General features: G+C 40.6%; 1 long non-coding RNA gene across 2 annotated transcripts; it reads left to right on the top strand.

The window, feature by feature from the left end:
* Positions 1-2,164: 2,164 nt before the first annotated feature.
* LOC139063754 (uncharacterized) lies at positions 2,165-8,584 on the top strand. 2 transcript variants are annotated; one of them, XR_011517106.1, is made up of 3 exons: positions 2,165-8,101; positions 8,222-8,423; positions 8,495-8,584. It is a non-coding gene; the product is annotated as an uncharacterized lncRNA (long non-coding RNA). The 2 variants fall into 2 exon arrangements; XR_011517105.1 differs by having other exon boundaries at positions 2,165-8,423.
* The last annotated feature ends 5,277 nt before the right edge of the window (positions 8,585-13,861 follow it).

Raw genomic sequence — 13,861 nt, 5'->3', positions numbered from 1 at the left:
TATGCTTGTAAGTTTTTATTATTGGTGTTTTATTGTCACTAGGTTTCACCACTAAAGGGTTTCTGCGTTCTCTTTGTGCATGCGTGGTCTTTAGCTTTCCTTTAGACAAATTCAGTTAGACATTCTGTGTCTCAGCGGTGCACTGGCTCGGTGCTGCAGCAGTAAATAAGACCTATGCCTCAGCATCCAAACAGCCCTAATGACAGCAAATGTAGTGAACGAGGATTACACCAACTCACACTGCCTCCACTCTCTCTCCAGATCTCATTATCTGGGCTAGTTGGTTTTATTTATTTAGTTTGAAGGGCAAAATAAAGGGAAGATTTGAGGAGAGGCTTTTATTCGTTCTCCTTTTGTATGACGGGGAAGCGGCAAGTAAAATGTGCCAGCTTGGTTTCTTTAGAAAAACCAAATAAAGCTTCAAAGTCACTGAAATGTTCAGTATCAGACGTTTACTCAATAAAAAGAAAGAAAAGTACATGGTTAGGAACATACTGTGTACAGGCCAAACATGGGCAAACGTTTTACGTTATTCACCCAAAAATGAAGCTGAAAACTGTCTGCTGGTTTTCAGTAATTCTATATTTAATATTTTTATTGATTATTCACTCTAAAAATCTTAGTTTTTATTGTTTAGGTGGTTGTACTAACTCACAATAGCTAGGTGAAATTAAAGAGGCTGTGTAGTTTTTATCGTTAATCTCTGGACAGTCCATCAAAATTTAGTTAAATGAATTAAACGATGCAGTTGTTGTAAACTGTTGGTGGTTTTATAACTTAGCTATAACTATAACATAACTATAGAAATTGGTGCTAAAATACATGGAAGTGGGTCTAAGGCCCAATTCCGAAACTTGCACTTCCACACATTTGCGCCCTTCAGTTGCGTGATCCCATCCAGGGTGCACGTGCGTTCTGATTCTCAACTGCAGAAATTGACCCTTTTGTACCCTTGATCCGCACTTCAGTGCAACTATCGTGATTGGGCCTTGGTCTCTGTGTGACGCCGTGTTTCCCTTTACGGGAACCCGTGAGAACAAATGCAATTTACTGGTTTGTAAAGGTTACAAAATGAGTGATGAAAAGGAGTCTTGTGTGCTTGTCATTTTGCTGGAGGTTGTGCAACCAAGGATTTTTTTACCTTGATGGCCATCCGTTGGTAAGGTCTTACTGCTTGTTTGCAATGATTTAGGCATCTATCGCCAGCAAAAATGCACTCCAAACAAAAACTCAGGTCTCAGGTGGTCGAAATACCACAACGTAAAGGATTGGGGCACTTTAAAAGTTAGACATTGAAGCAAAAATAAATCGGTGGTTGCCTGTGGGACAAAGGTAAAGTCAGTTTTGGGACATTTTCCTGACTAAAATAATAACAGATGTCTGGTAATTATTGTAATGCTTCAATAACAAAAGGCCTGATAGGAGGGAGGATGTGGGACTTTAGACCCACATCTGTACTTAAACTGATTCCACAATCAAATCATGGTTGCTCACAAAAACTTTGCCTTTACTTTTGTCTAGGGCTCCCACAAACGACTCTTTTAATAGTTGACTAATCAAAAAGATCAGAATCCGCACTCTTCAACCTGCGATGTCAGAGCTTTATTTGTCGAGCTTTCAGTCAAGAGACCTTCATCAGGAGTTTTTGATCCAGCACCTCACCACGTGACTCTTTCTTCTCTAATAGTTGACTAATCGCCAGTTTTGTTGGCGATTAATTGTGTCGTGCTAAAAAATATAGTTTATTGCACCAGAATGCTCTAATATAGTTTCTAGTCTAGTTTCTAGCTTCTAGTCTGAAGTGTGATCAGTTAGTCAGCTTGTTTCTCACACTAAACCCTCTGTCAGGAATCTTGGTGTGACCTTTGACCCAGCCCTCACCCTGGATTCTTGTCAGTTCTCTTGTTCGCTCTTCCTTCTTCCATCTCAGGAACATTGCTAAGCTGAGTCCCATTCTGGTCCGCTCTGAGCTTGAGACAGTTCTCCACACCTTCATCTCCTCACGCTTGGACTACTGTAACTCTCTTTTCACGTGTCTGAGCAGAACCTCCCTGAACCGTCTACAGGTGGTTCAGAATGCCTGTGCTCGGCTTCTGACCAAGTCCTCCAAACACACCCACATCACCCCGCTTCTCCTCCAGCTTCACTGGCTGCCAGTCAACATCAGGGTTCATTTCAAGATCCTGGTTCTGGTCTATAGGGCCTTACATGGACAAGCACCATCTTACATTGGTGATCTTCTTAGTCCCTACACCCCCAGCAGGTCCCTGAGGTCCAGTGATCAAAGCCTACTGGTTGTGCAGCACCAGGCTAAAGACCAAAGGTGACGGATCATTTGTTGCTGTGGCCCCCAGACTCTGGAACTCTCTCCCCCTGAGCCTGAGATCAGTGGGCTTAGTGGTCTCTGAAAGTCTGAAATAAACTTAATTTCCATTTTCTGTTGCAACATTTTACCATTGAAACCACATTTGCAACGAGTACACGTTTAGTTTCAACTCCAGTAAGATGAAACCAAGCTTTAGAAGGACTGAAAGGTTAAACTGTTTTTCTGTAACCAATCCTCTGATTGCTTTTGTCCATCCTCTAAACTCAACATGAACTGTCTTTTTGTTGAGTCAATAAATAAATAAATCTCAAGTTTTGCAAAACTGAATGAGAAATAGGTTAACTGCAGGTGCATCATTTGTGAGCCCCGCTTTGAGGCCTGTGTGGACATTGAAAGGAAGGTAAGTGGTCTGGATCCCGCAGAGCCTGATGAGAGTGAGACCCCCTGCTGCGGTTGCCAGATTGGCAGAAACTCCCCGTGGAGAGACTATGTCTCGGGGCCACTTCTGCCTCCACTGCAGCGATAGATTGTTGGATTAGATGTGTGTGTTTCTGCCCATGTCAACTAATAACTTTGTGGAAAAACAGTCATGGGGGCAGCATAAGCGTTTCTAAAGTGTTAGGGAAGGTGGCTCGTTTCATCTGGCAATCTCCAGGCATGGACTGAGTGTGAACCTTCCAGTCTACATGGCGTGGTGTTTGTTAGCGTGTGAATTCCTGAGCTGTTATCACCCAGAATCAGATTCCGTTCATGTAAGAAAAAGACAGGATTTTTATTTTATTTCAGCAGCTATTTTATTTCATTAACAATCAGGCTGAATCTCAAGAATCGTCACATGACCAACTTTATACCCGTATCGCAGGGGGAGCCCAGCGAACGATACGCCTGCATATTCAGCCTGTGCCAAGTCTGATCAGCTAATCACAGACACACCACAAAGAGGGCCAGACAATAGGAAACACAAAAATAATAAGGCAGATTTTATGAGCATCCAAGAATGGAGAGAGAGTTCATTGGCAGTTGCAGTGCATCCTTCACCTGGTAGAGTTACCTCTAGACTCTAGAAAATGCAACATCTTTTAATCTCAACAAACAAAGGTGTTGTATCGCTTTTTTCCCTCTTCTTTTGTCTCCAAGAGCCCTGGGAGAAGAGAGGTGTTGGCTTTTTGCGCTGCTTTTGTCCAGAAGCTGACAGAATGGCTCCTGGGAAACCTGAGTGGGCAGGTGGAGGAGCGATCAGCAGCATCAGGTGTCGCTGTGTTTCCTTCACCAGTGTTTACTTTTTGTTTATTTGCAGAATGAGAGACATGGACACCTCTGTCCAACTGTACGCATTTCTTCTTGTCCTTTCTATCACTTTGTTCTTTGTCCTCGAAGTTTCCTAATAACTCCAAAGGAGCCTTCACACGTTTTGGATTTTGAGACATGTTTGGCTGGAAAAGCATGCAGATTTTAAATGTAATTATATTTTACATGTAAATCATATGTCCAATTACATTTCAGCTTAAGTGACAAGAAGGAAAACAAATGTATTGAAAATGCAAATGTAGACATAATGAATTGGAATTAGTCACAGAGGTTATGGGACGAGGGTCTGGATAACAATATTAATAACGTTTCTAATCAACACAATTAAATCAACGTAAGAGTGGCACAAATGCAAAGTTGGAAATAAAGCATGAATTTTTTCATACAGTTTATTTTCTTTTTGATGTTTATCATAAAGACCAAGTTCACTGAGAAACAGTCTTTTTTTAAACATGATCAATCACTTAGTTTAACATGCAGACTGAACGTGAAAATCCTTATCTACCCCTATTTCCTGCATTAGCCGCAGATAGAAAAGAAACAGGGAAACACTTGCATTAGAAAAGCCAGTCAATTCTACGTCGCTTTCAAAATTAGCATTCATGGACTCACCCACCTTGACTCACAACAGGGAAGGCTGTTGTTGTTTTAGCATGCAGGAAACAGCAGAGAACGTCTTGGCTAGTAGAAGCTAACCGTTAGCATTACCACTACACGGTAGACCTCCTTCTGGCCTCTGTTTTGTGGAGATAAAAAAATCAATGCTGCAGAGCAAACTGAGTCCGTGGTAGAGTCACGTTGCTGTTAGCCAATCACAGGCAAGTTATCTGTTTATCAGGTAATAGGGAGCCTAAGTCACGCCCATCTACATCTACTTCCGGACCATGGGTACCCGGAAGAACAAAACAATGAATGCAAGTCAATGGGGCTAAAAACGCAATTTTCCAATTTAGCTTGTTTTCTGCCATGGATTTCTCATGTGGATTTTAAAGAAGCATTTTGATACCAAGCTTATTTTCGAATGAAGGGAAACATTAATTTAGGTTTTGTGTGAAAATAAGTCCAGGACTGCAAATGCACTTCACGGAAGTGACGTCATCAAACCAGACACAAACACAAAGGGAAAATGGCTGTAAGTTCAGTAAACTTCAAATCCTTCATTCAGGAGGAAAGAACCACCATAAATCTGGCCATTTGGTAGCCGCTACGCTAGGGCAGAGGAGATTGTGTGGTGACGTCATGTATGCGACGTGCCGATATCTGATTTGTAGTCATGCTAATTATGAACTTTTACAAGCTGATAAATCTCAAAGTGCGTGACTGGCATGGTGGAAACACCCATCATTACTTTTCATTTAAATTGCAGTACAACATGTGTGTGATCCAGGATCTAAGGCAACGCAGATTAGAAAATAGCTCTTTTAGCGCCGTTGACTTGCATTAATTTTTTCGTTCTTCCCCGGACCCATGAGCCAACCGGAAAGGGAGGAGACTTAGGCTCCCTATAAGACTCCAAATCATGCTGTCTTCTGCTCCGGCTCACTTTCTCAAACAGGAACACCAGAGTTTTTCTCAAACAGAGATTGACCCACAAGACATTTGAGATCACTGCTAATGTGTTTAAAAAACAAGTGAACTTTGTCTTTAACAAACTTGAGATTCTCCCCGATTTGATCTCTCTTGTTGGACGTTCACATTACCTCTGCAACACTGCTGACAAGAAACAACTTATTTTATTCCTTTTGCAGTCAATGCTTTAAAATCTGTCAGAAAGTGTAAAAAATTTACACAAATGTATTTATTATATTCAAGTAATCTTTTTGTCATTTTGCAGCTAGTGCAGTTAGAGAGGAAAAAGTTAGACCATCAGATGTATTGTCTGTAAAAGAGAGAAGCAACCTCACAGGAATCAGTTTTATTAACATGGACAATATATTGTGGCTTGTTTAGTATGTTTTCTGTTTGTGTGACAGCATCAATAAAGCATGTCCCACACAGGATTTTGCACCTAAAAAAGAGAATATCTGGGTGTTTTACCAAAATATAAAAAAAACAGACACATAGTGTACTGGAATAAGAAACAGACATTTTCCATTCTAATGACAACCTACATTTAATTCTCAATTAGTTTCTTGCAAAATGATATGAATTTACCTTATAAAGTGTCTCTGGGCGACAAGCCAAAACTCCACTGAATAAGTGAGTATAAGACGATATTTTATGTTTTGCGCTCATTTCATTAATAATGCACAGCTAATTTTAATACAGGATTTCTGCTCCCTCCAACATAATCATACTGTCTATTTTTAGGCACAGGGGTTTTTAATTAGCATGAATATTCCAGTGAGAGACTGTCAAGGCGCACGCTGAAGATGGTAAACAATGTGAGATTTTCCTGAGAAAAAGCCACACAATCTGCATGTAAGGCACGCATTTGTACACAACCAGACCGAAGTCTTTTTTATCATTATTGTGGACTTTTTACCTAGATATTCTAATAAACATCATCTTTTATTATTATAATTTTCCATGGCTGAATTATATATTTAAAAATACAAATACAAATGTTCTAATTATGAATATTTATATGCTGTTACTGCACAGAAAAATATCCTCCTTTGCACTGGTGGCATTTATATATTTTCCTGGTCAGATTTTTATTTTAACAAGCTAATATGAAATAGTTAGAATGTAAATGAACCGTTTAAAATAACTGATGATCACTTTTACTGCATCAATATTAAATTACGTGTTCATTAACATAAAACACATTTTGATTTAAATGTGTGTTTGAACAACTCTGACACTCCATATTTTGTTATGGTCCAGAAAGTAAATAAAGTGTTCATCCTCATCGTGCTTTAGTGCTTTATTTACAAAACTATAAAAAACAAACAGTGTCTTTGAAAATGTAGTTAAATAATAGATCAAATACAGAGATGTTTGAAAAAAGGTTACAAAGAATGCTATTAATCCCACAAATTAGCAGAAAGTCCAAAGAAAGATGATTTATTTTCACGGTTTGGAGATTTAAAGTTTTAAATCACATTTTTTAAACATGAAAAACAAAGTCAAGGTTCCGCTTCAGCTTATATTTTTATTTTCAAAGAAGAGTGATATTTTATTGTTTATAGAAAGCAGCTCCCTTTGAAACTTGCTGAAGTTTCATAAATGTGTTTTATCCAGAATAAAGTGGCATGCATGTGTCTTAGTAAATGTAATCCTGTTAATAAAAATCCAATTTTATTTTATTTTATTTTATCGAGCTTGTTCTTTCCAGAATAATCAATCTTTGTTTTTATCTGCCTTAAACTGCAAATTCACAGAAATACTGGCAACAGCCTTCTTTAAATCTTTTCTTTTTATTTAACACAATCTCTGAATCTTCTCTGAATCATAAACCACTGTTAAAGATTTCTTCTACTAAAATTGAAAGTTTATACATAAAAAAAAACAGAAATAAAACACTTAAAAGCGTTTTGTCCTCTGTTCTGCTTATTTCAACAAGAAACAAAACAAAAACATGCTTCCCTCCTCACAGGTCCACATTGGTGGTTATTTGTATCTTTCATGGCTTATGGTGTGACTCTACCTTCATGGAAATAACAAACATGTTAAAACATCTTTTGTGGGAGTTAGAAGTTATTGGAGCTGCTCTGTGGTGAAACAGCCTCTGTTCAGTGACGGGCTGGGATGTGACAAGCTGCCACCTCATATGGTGTTGAGTCTGACTCACAGAGCTCTAGTCTCCCTCTGTCCACGGGCTAGAAACCCCTTCAGACCAGGCCTGCAGCACACGCATGCACAGACACATGCACACACACACGTGCATGCACGCACACACACAAACACAAATCCTTCAGGCCTCATTTGAACCATTAGGGCCAAGACAGGCAAAGCCTCATTCTAGTGCACACACTCGACTTCTTTTTAGCTGTCCGTTCATCCGTCCATCCATCCATCCGTCCATCCATCCATCCATCCGTCCGTCCATCTCAGGTGGATAAATATAATGAAATAGCTTGCTGAGAAATCCTTCTTGCTGGTAGACTTGTACATATCAGATTCCAGTCCTCAATTATCTTCAGCATCTCTCTGGGAAATAGTTGTTTGGTGAAGCTCTGGCAGAAAACAAATTGAAGAGTACTGTCGCTGTACTCAGATTACACATTGTCCCATATCAGAATAACTTTTGGCTCAAACTGAGTTCATGAATAAATGGGAAATGTCAAATTTGTCACATAGTATTTACAGGGTTTGGGATATTATACTAGAAATAGCACAAAGAGCTTTCTGATTTGTGTTGTTCTTGTCGTGAGCCGGGGTGAGTACTCGCTCTCATCTAAACCATCTCTGAGTGTGTTTGCAGGAGAGGGAGCGGCAGCTGCACCCGATCAGCTGATTAGCAGGTCGACCATTTCAGGAGATGGTGAACACTACTGGACGCCGGATGATTACTACGACTCGGTAGTTTCCAGCCTTCGCTCTAGTTCTCTTGGTTACTCGTAACTTCTCTGGTGTACTTTGGCTCGTGTGTATTTTTGGTCCTAGTGTGATTTTTGTATTTTTTGGACTCACCCACCTCAGGTTCTCTGCTCATCTGGATCTACTCGCTCAACCTCCATAGGACTCCTGGACTCCGCATTCAGTCACTTTCATCATCCTCCTCCTCCCAGACCGACCCGCTCTCATGCTCGAACCTGCGCTCCCTCTCCAGCTCAGAACAACTCCCCTCTGGATCCACCCCGGCTCTCAACCTCCCCTCATTCCACAAACCCAATCATCCCCCGTAAGTCTCCTCTCAGTATTCCTGCCTCGACCGTTTCCCCTGGACTCACCTCTGGTTTGCTCTCTCTCCAGACCCTGGTTCCCGTGTCTCTGGATCTGCTGGAATTCCCAGCGCGCCCTCAGTTCCCCTTATTAATAAAATCATTTTTACTTTCCCATCAATCTGTGTACGGTGGTGTGATTCTGCATGTCTTGGGTTAGGCTCCTGCCCCAAACCATGACAGTTCTTGTGGATTATTAACATTTGTAATTTTGAGGACACTTACAGACTTATAGGCAGTGATCTCCTGTTGTTTCCATTTTAAATGTTGCTGCAAAACAGAACTACAAAGTATATCCTGGTGCATCAAATGCAACACTACCAAAGTCTGGGTTTCCTCTTGCTTCACAAGAAAACAAATCTTTTATTACTGTTATGTAAGTGTTTATGTGCCATCTGTGACACAAAGGAGTACCTTATCTATCCCTTGTACCTTGAAAGCAGCAGCATTGGTACATCTCCACGTTCTTTAAGGAGAAAAAGGCTTACAGTGACACGCTGCTGAGAAAAGCCAGCTCATCCCCACCAGCGTTTGTTGTTCTCCATCTAATCTAATTCAACAGCTAGAACCACTGTGACAGCTGCCTCTTGCTCCGAGCACAAAATTATGGTCTTGCAGAGAAACGGCGGCAAAAATAAAAGATGAGATGGCGAGTGAGCAGGGAGTGACGGAGAATGCAGTGCATCCAGATGAAGTGAGATGGATGTGTGGTAGAGTACAGCAGATCGGGGGGGGGGGGGGGGACGGGGGGTCTGGTTGGACCATCAGAGAGACAGTGGAGGGACTGGTTTAGACAGCTGGACATGGACTTTTTAATCTGTCTAAATGGGATCTTCCCAGTGCGGGCTTTTCTTCCAACACTGGGGTTGTGACAGCCAGACGACAGCAGGAAACGACTGCGCTCAGTGATTACACCACTGCTGTGTGTGTGTGTGTGTGTGTGTGTGTGAGAGAGAGAGAGAGAGAGTGAGAAAGAGAGGGAAATGTTTCATCAACTTTCAGTCTTGACTCAAATCAATCTATAAAACTGTTTTCTTTTCACTTTTCTCTCTTTGTCAGCAAAAGGAAATACTTACTTAATTACTTGTAAATACTTGGCTTGAGTAACTGAGCTGCTGGACTAAGAGGAAAATCTCTAGCCAGCTGTGATTGAAGAGTAAAGGTTTTTAGCTTTTTCCTGAACACACATTGTTCATTCAGTGGAGGCTCCTTTTAGCTCATTCACACTGACTGAGTGCTTCTGAGAAGAGTGACAGAGGAGGATCTATTAAAACCAGCATGTGTATAGCTCAAAGGCCCATTAGCCAGAATCCAACCCTCTTATCTTACATACAGAAAGAAGACTATAGGTAACTGCAACAAAATGAAATCAGCAGAAAAGTCTCAAATGAGAATGGGTTAATTTCATGTTTTAACTTGGAACATTAATGAGTCAAACTGGCGTGGAGACTCTCGTATTTGGATAATCAGATGTTTGATGTTTATTCTCTTCTATGTGCTGACTGGACTAAAACACCTGTTCTAAACATCATACAGGGTTACACTTCTATTGTTGCTACTTTCTAATAAAAGGAGAAAATAAGGCATCCTCTTCCTCTATTTATTTCATTTGAACAGCAAAAAATTTCAAACATCCAGAGTAAAGTAAATGTCAATAATATATCAATTTTTAAACTGAAACACACTGTAAAACATAGTGTTGGCTTTGGCTGTGTTTACTGACTAACAAACACACAGTAAAACATTTAAATAAAATAGTTTCATAAAAACGTGAGCATTTTACTGACCTTTTTTCTAAAACCAAAAGAAAGAACGGAGGATGGATGAGATTCAAAATGTATTTCTGTTCACTCCAGTTCAGTACACAGTCTCACAAAACTTTAAAAGTCATTAGGCAAGGCAAGGCAGCTTTATTTATAGAGTACATTTCAAACACAGGCAATTCAATGTGCTGTACTGTGAGCAGGTGCCAGGTCATGCTGAAAAATGAAATCTTCATCTCCATAAAGCTTTTCAGCAGATGGAAGCACGAAGTGCTCCAAAATCTCCTGATAGCTAGCTGCATTGACCCTGCTCTTGATAAAACACAGTGGACCAACACCAGCAGCCGACATGGCACCCCAGACCATCACTGACTGTGGGTACTTGACATTGGACTTCAGGCATTTTGGCATTTCCCTCTGCCCAGTCTTCCTCCAGACTCTGGCACCTTGATTTTCGAATGACATGCAAAATTTGATTTCGTTCGAAAAAAGTACTTTGGACCACTGAGCAACAGTCCAGTGCTGCTTCTCTGTAGCCCAGGTCAGGCGCTTCTGCCGCTGTTTCTGGTTCAAAAGTGGCTTGACCTGGGGAATGCGGCACCTGTAGCCCATTTCCTGCACACACCTGTACATGGTGGCTCTGGATGCTTCTACTCCAGACTCAGTCCACTGCTTCCGCAGGTCCCCCAAGGTCGGGAATCGATCCTTCTCCACAATCTTCCTCAGGGTCCGGTCACCTCTTCTTGTTGTGCAGCTTTTTTTGCCACACTTTTTCCTTCCCACAGACTTCCCACTGAGGTGCCTTGATACAGCACTCTGGGAACAGCCTAGGGACACCTGGGTATTTTCAGATTGTTTATGCCCTGAAGAAAGTCGTACACAACCGAAACACGTCTGCATTTTCTTGCTCAATAAAATAATATAATCAGAGTGCCTCGGATCACCTGTTTTTCTGCCTCATCCTCATGTACTGATCTAATAGATCCTGAAGAGCACCTGAGATGCATATGTAGGGGAAGAGTTAACTTTAAACACGAACGTTAGGTATATTTCCTCTAAAGGTGTTGAACACTTGTTTAATCAATACATTTTCAGTGGTCTCTAATGGGAAATAATGCCTTTTAAGTCGTACTGTGGGGAAAAAAACACCGGTGCACCATTTTGAGAAACTAGAAGTGAGCCACAGCACAGCTGAGCTTCAGGTTTTGGATTCCATGCTGTAATTCTTTTTTTTAAAACACAGAACAGTTTTGTTACCCGTTTTCCCGCTACGTTTCGTTTGCGGCTGCAAACTTCCTCAGGCTGACGCAAACAAAACGTAGCGGGAAAACAGGTAACAAAACTGTTCTGTGTTTTAAAAAAGAACTACAGCATGGAATTGGAAACGTGACACAGCAAGAACACACCTAGATGTTCAGGTTTTGGAGTTTTATTTCCTGATATTTGAACATCTTGCTTCGGATTGTATAACAGCAACGCAACTCTACTACTGATGATTTATCTCCACAAATAACACAAACCTGGAGGAGCTTCTCTTGTGTGGTGGAGTTGCTAATGCTTAGCTTCTATTAGCCGAGGAGTTCTCTACCGTTTCCTGGACGCTAAACCAAAAACAGCCTTCCCCGTCATGAGCTAAGATGGGTGACGTATAATCTGTCAGGCTTTACCAATCCTCGAGTTTCACTAACTATTTTCTTTCAGAAGCTAATGCAGGAGATAAGTGTAGGAGACTATTTTCATGTTCAGCCTGTGTGAAAAACTAAGTGACCAATTATAATAAGAAATAAGATTTTTTAAAGTTTTTTTGTGTTTTCCACACACCTTTTTACTTAAAATCTCAATTTCATGATTGAAAAACGAGTCGAAAATCCAACTAAACATCTACTGTGTTGTTAAGCAACCAAAAGGAATGTTATTTTTAGAACATTTAGTGTTTGGATGTTGTTGTTATTATTATTATTGTTGTTGTTGTTATTTCACTGCTTGTTTTACACATGCAACAAAATTGAACATATTTATAAAAATGCATTAAGGACCTTTTTAGAAATGTGTTGCATTATTTATGAAGAAAATCTCCTGGTGTCTAAACACATGTACCAGAAGTTCTGCTAAATCATTGAAATGCCAGATTTTAGTTTTGAACTGCTGCAAACAATTCTTTTTCCAAATTGTACCCATTTTTCTTATGGGTACAATTAATTTTTCTCACATTTAAAGTTTCGTATTTTTGACTTTTGCATTGAAAACTGGATCTATGAAATTATTACGTTTATAAAATTTTAAAGCGTAACAAAATTCCACTTTTGCATTTTGTGCCGTTGTCCACGCCCCGCTGTCTGGTCTGCTGTCATAACTCCTTCGGCCAGAGCGGGCTCTTGGGGCCCTGGGACCCAGAGACTGTGATGGGAACATCACCTAATTGGGGTAATCGGCGCGCTTTTAGGGACCTGCTTATTAAGAGAAAGTCCTCACACACTCATGGGCACACACACACACTCAGCTCAGCGAAGATAGACAGACATGCAAAGCGACAGCTCTGCTCAGCGCTGCCTTCACCCACATATCTGCATCACAGACCCCGAATCTGCAGCCGGGGGATGGATAGGATCATGGATGTGTGTGTCTGTGTGTGACAATGACATCTCAGTAACACTAATGATGTTTAACAATATTTAAACGTGTCTTTGAAACAGAGACTTTGCCTGAAGGGGATAGAGGGCAAAAGGTGAGAAGTTGGTTGGTAAAAAGTTAGCTCCAAGACTTTTGGCCCTGGATTGTGTCCTATTTTTATTTTTAATGTTCAAATAAGTTTGATTGCTTTATTAAAAATGTCAGATTGATATCATAAATCCCTCACTGAGCATGCTCAGAATGATCCAAGTTCACATGAAAGAACAATAGTTTTTTCCATTGTCTGAGGCAACAATGATTGTTTTATCTGATCTCAGGGGTGTGTGGGTGAGACTGTCTGAATCTGTCCCAACAACACACACACACACACACACAAACACACACACACACACACACACACACACACACACACACACACACACACACACACACACACACACACACACACACACGCACACACACGCACACACACACACACAACATGGATTGATCCACTTGTTGCTGGGATGTAAGCACAGTGTCTAACCTGCCCGCAGGTGTCATAAATAAAAAAAATGCAGCTCTTATGCACTTAAAACATAATGATACGTTCTCACTTTTCATTGATTTAAAAGTATTATGTAATTTCTAGTATAACAGATGTCTTCCTGAATGCATGATTCTCATCTTCCTGCTTCCTGTCATCACTCGCTCATCCCAAAGCAAAAGAGCCTTTATTTTGCTCTTATTTTCCGCTGGTCTTGCATGTAGAGAAGTTGTCCCGACCGGACTGAGGCTCGACACATATTGTTTATGAAAAACAAAAGGGTGATGACGTGATGCCATGTCTAGACTACATGCAAATGAAGCAGGTTCATAAAAATCTCGGAAGCTTGTGTACAGTTACTTTAAGGCTTTGAAATAATACACATATGTACTACTAAACCACACACACACACACACACACACACACACACACACACACACACACACACACACACACACACACACACACACACACACAC

This window comes from Nothobranchius furzeri, chromosome 17 (genome assembly GCF_043380555.1).
Source record: "Nothobranchius furzeri strain GRZ-AD chromosome 17, NfurGRZ-RIMD1, whole genome shotgun sequence".
Classification (NCBI taxonomy): Eukaryota; Metazoa; Chordata; class Actinopteri; order Cyprinodontiformes; family Nothobranchiidae; genus Nothobranchius; species Nothobranchius furzeri.
The sequence above is the reverse complement of the archived record's forward strand: the minus strand, read 5'-3'. Positions and strand labels throughout refer to the sequence as shown.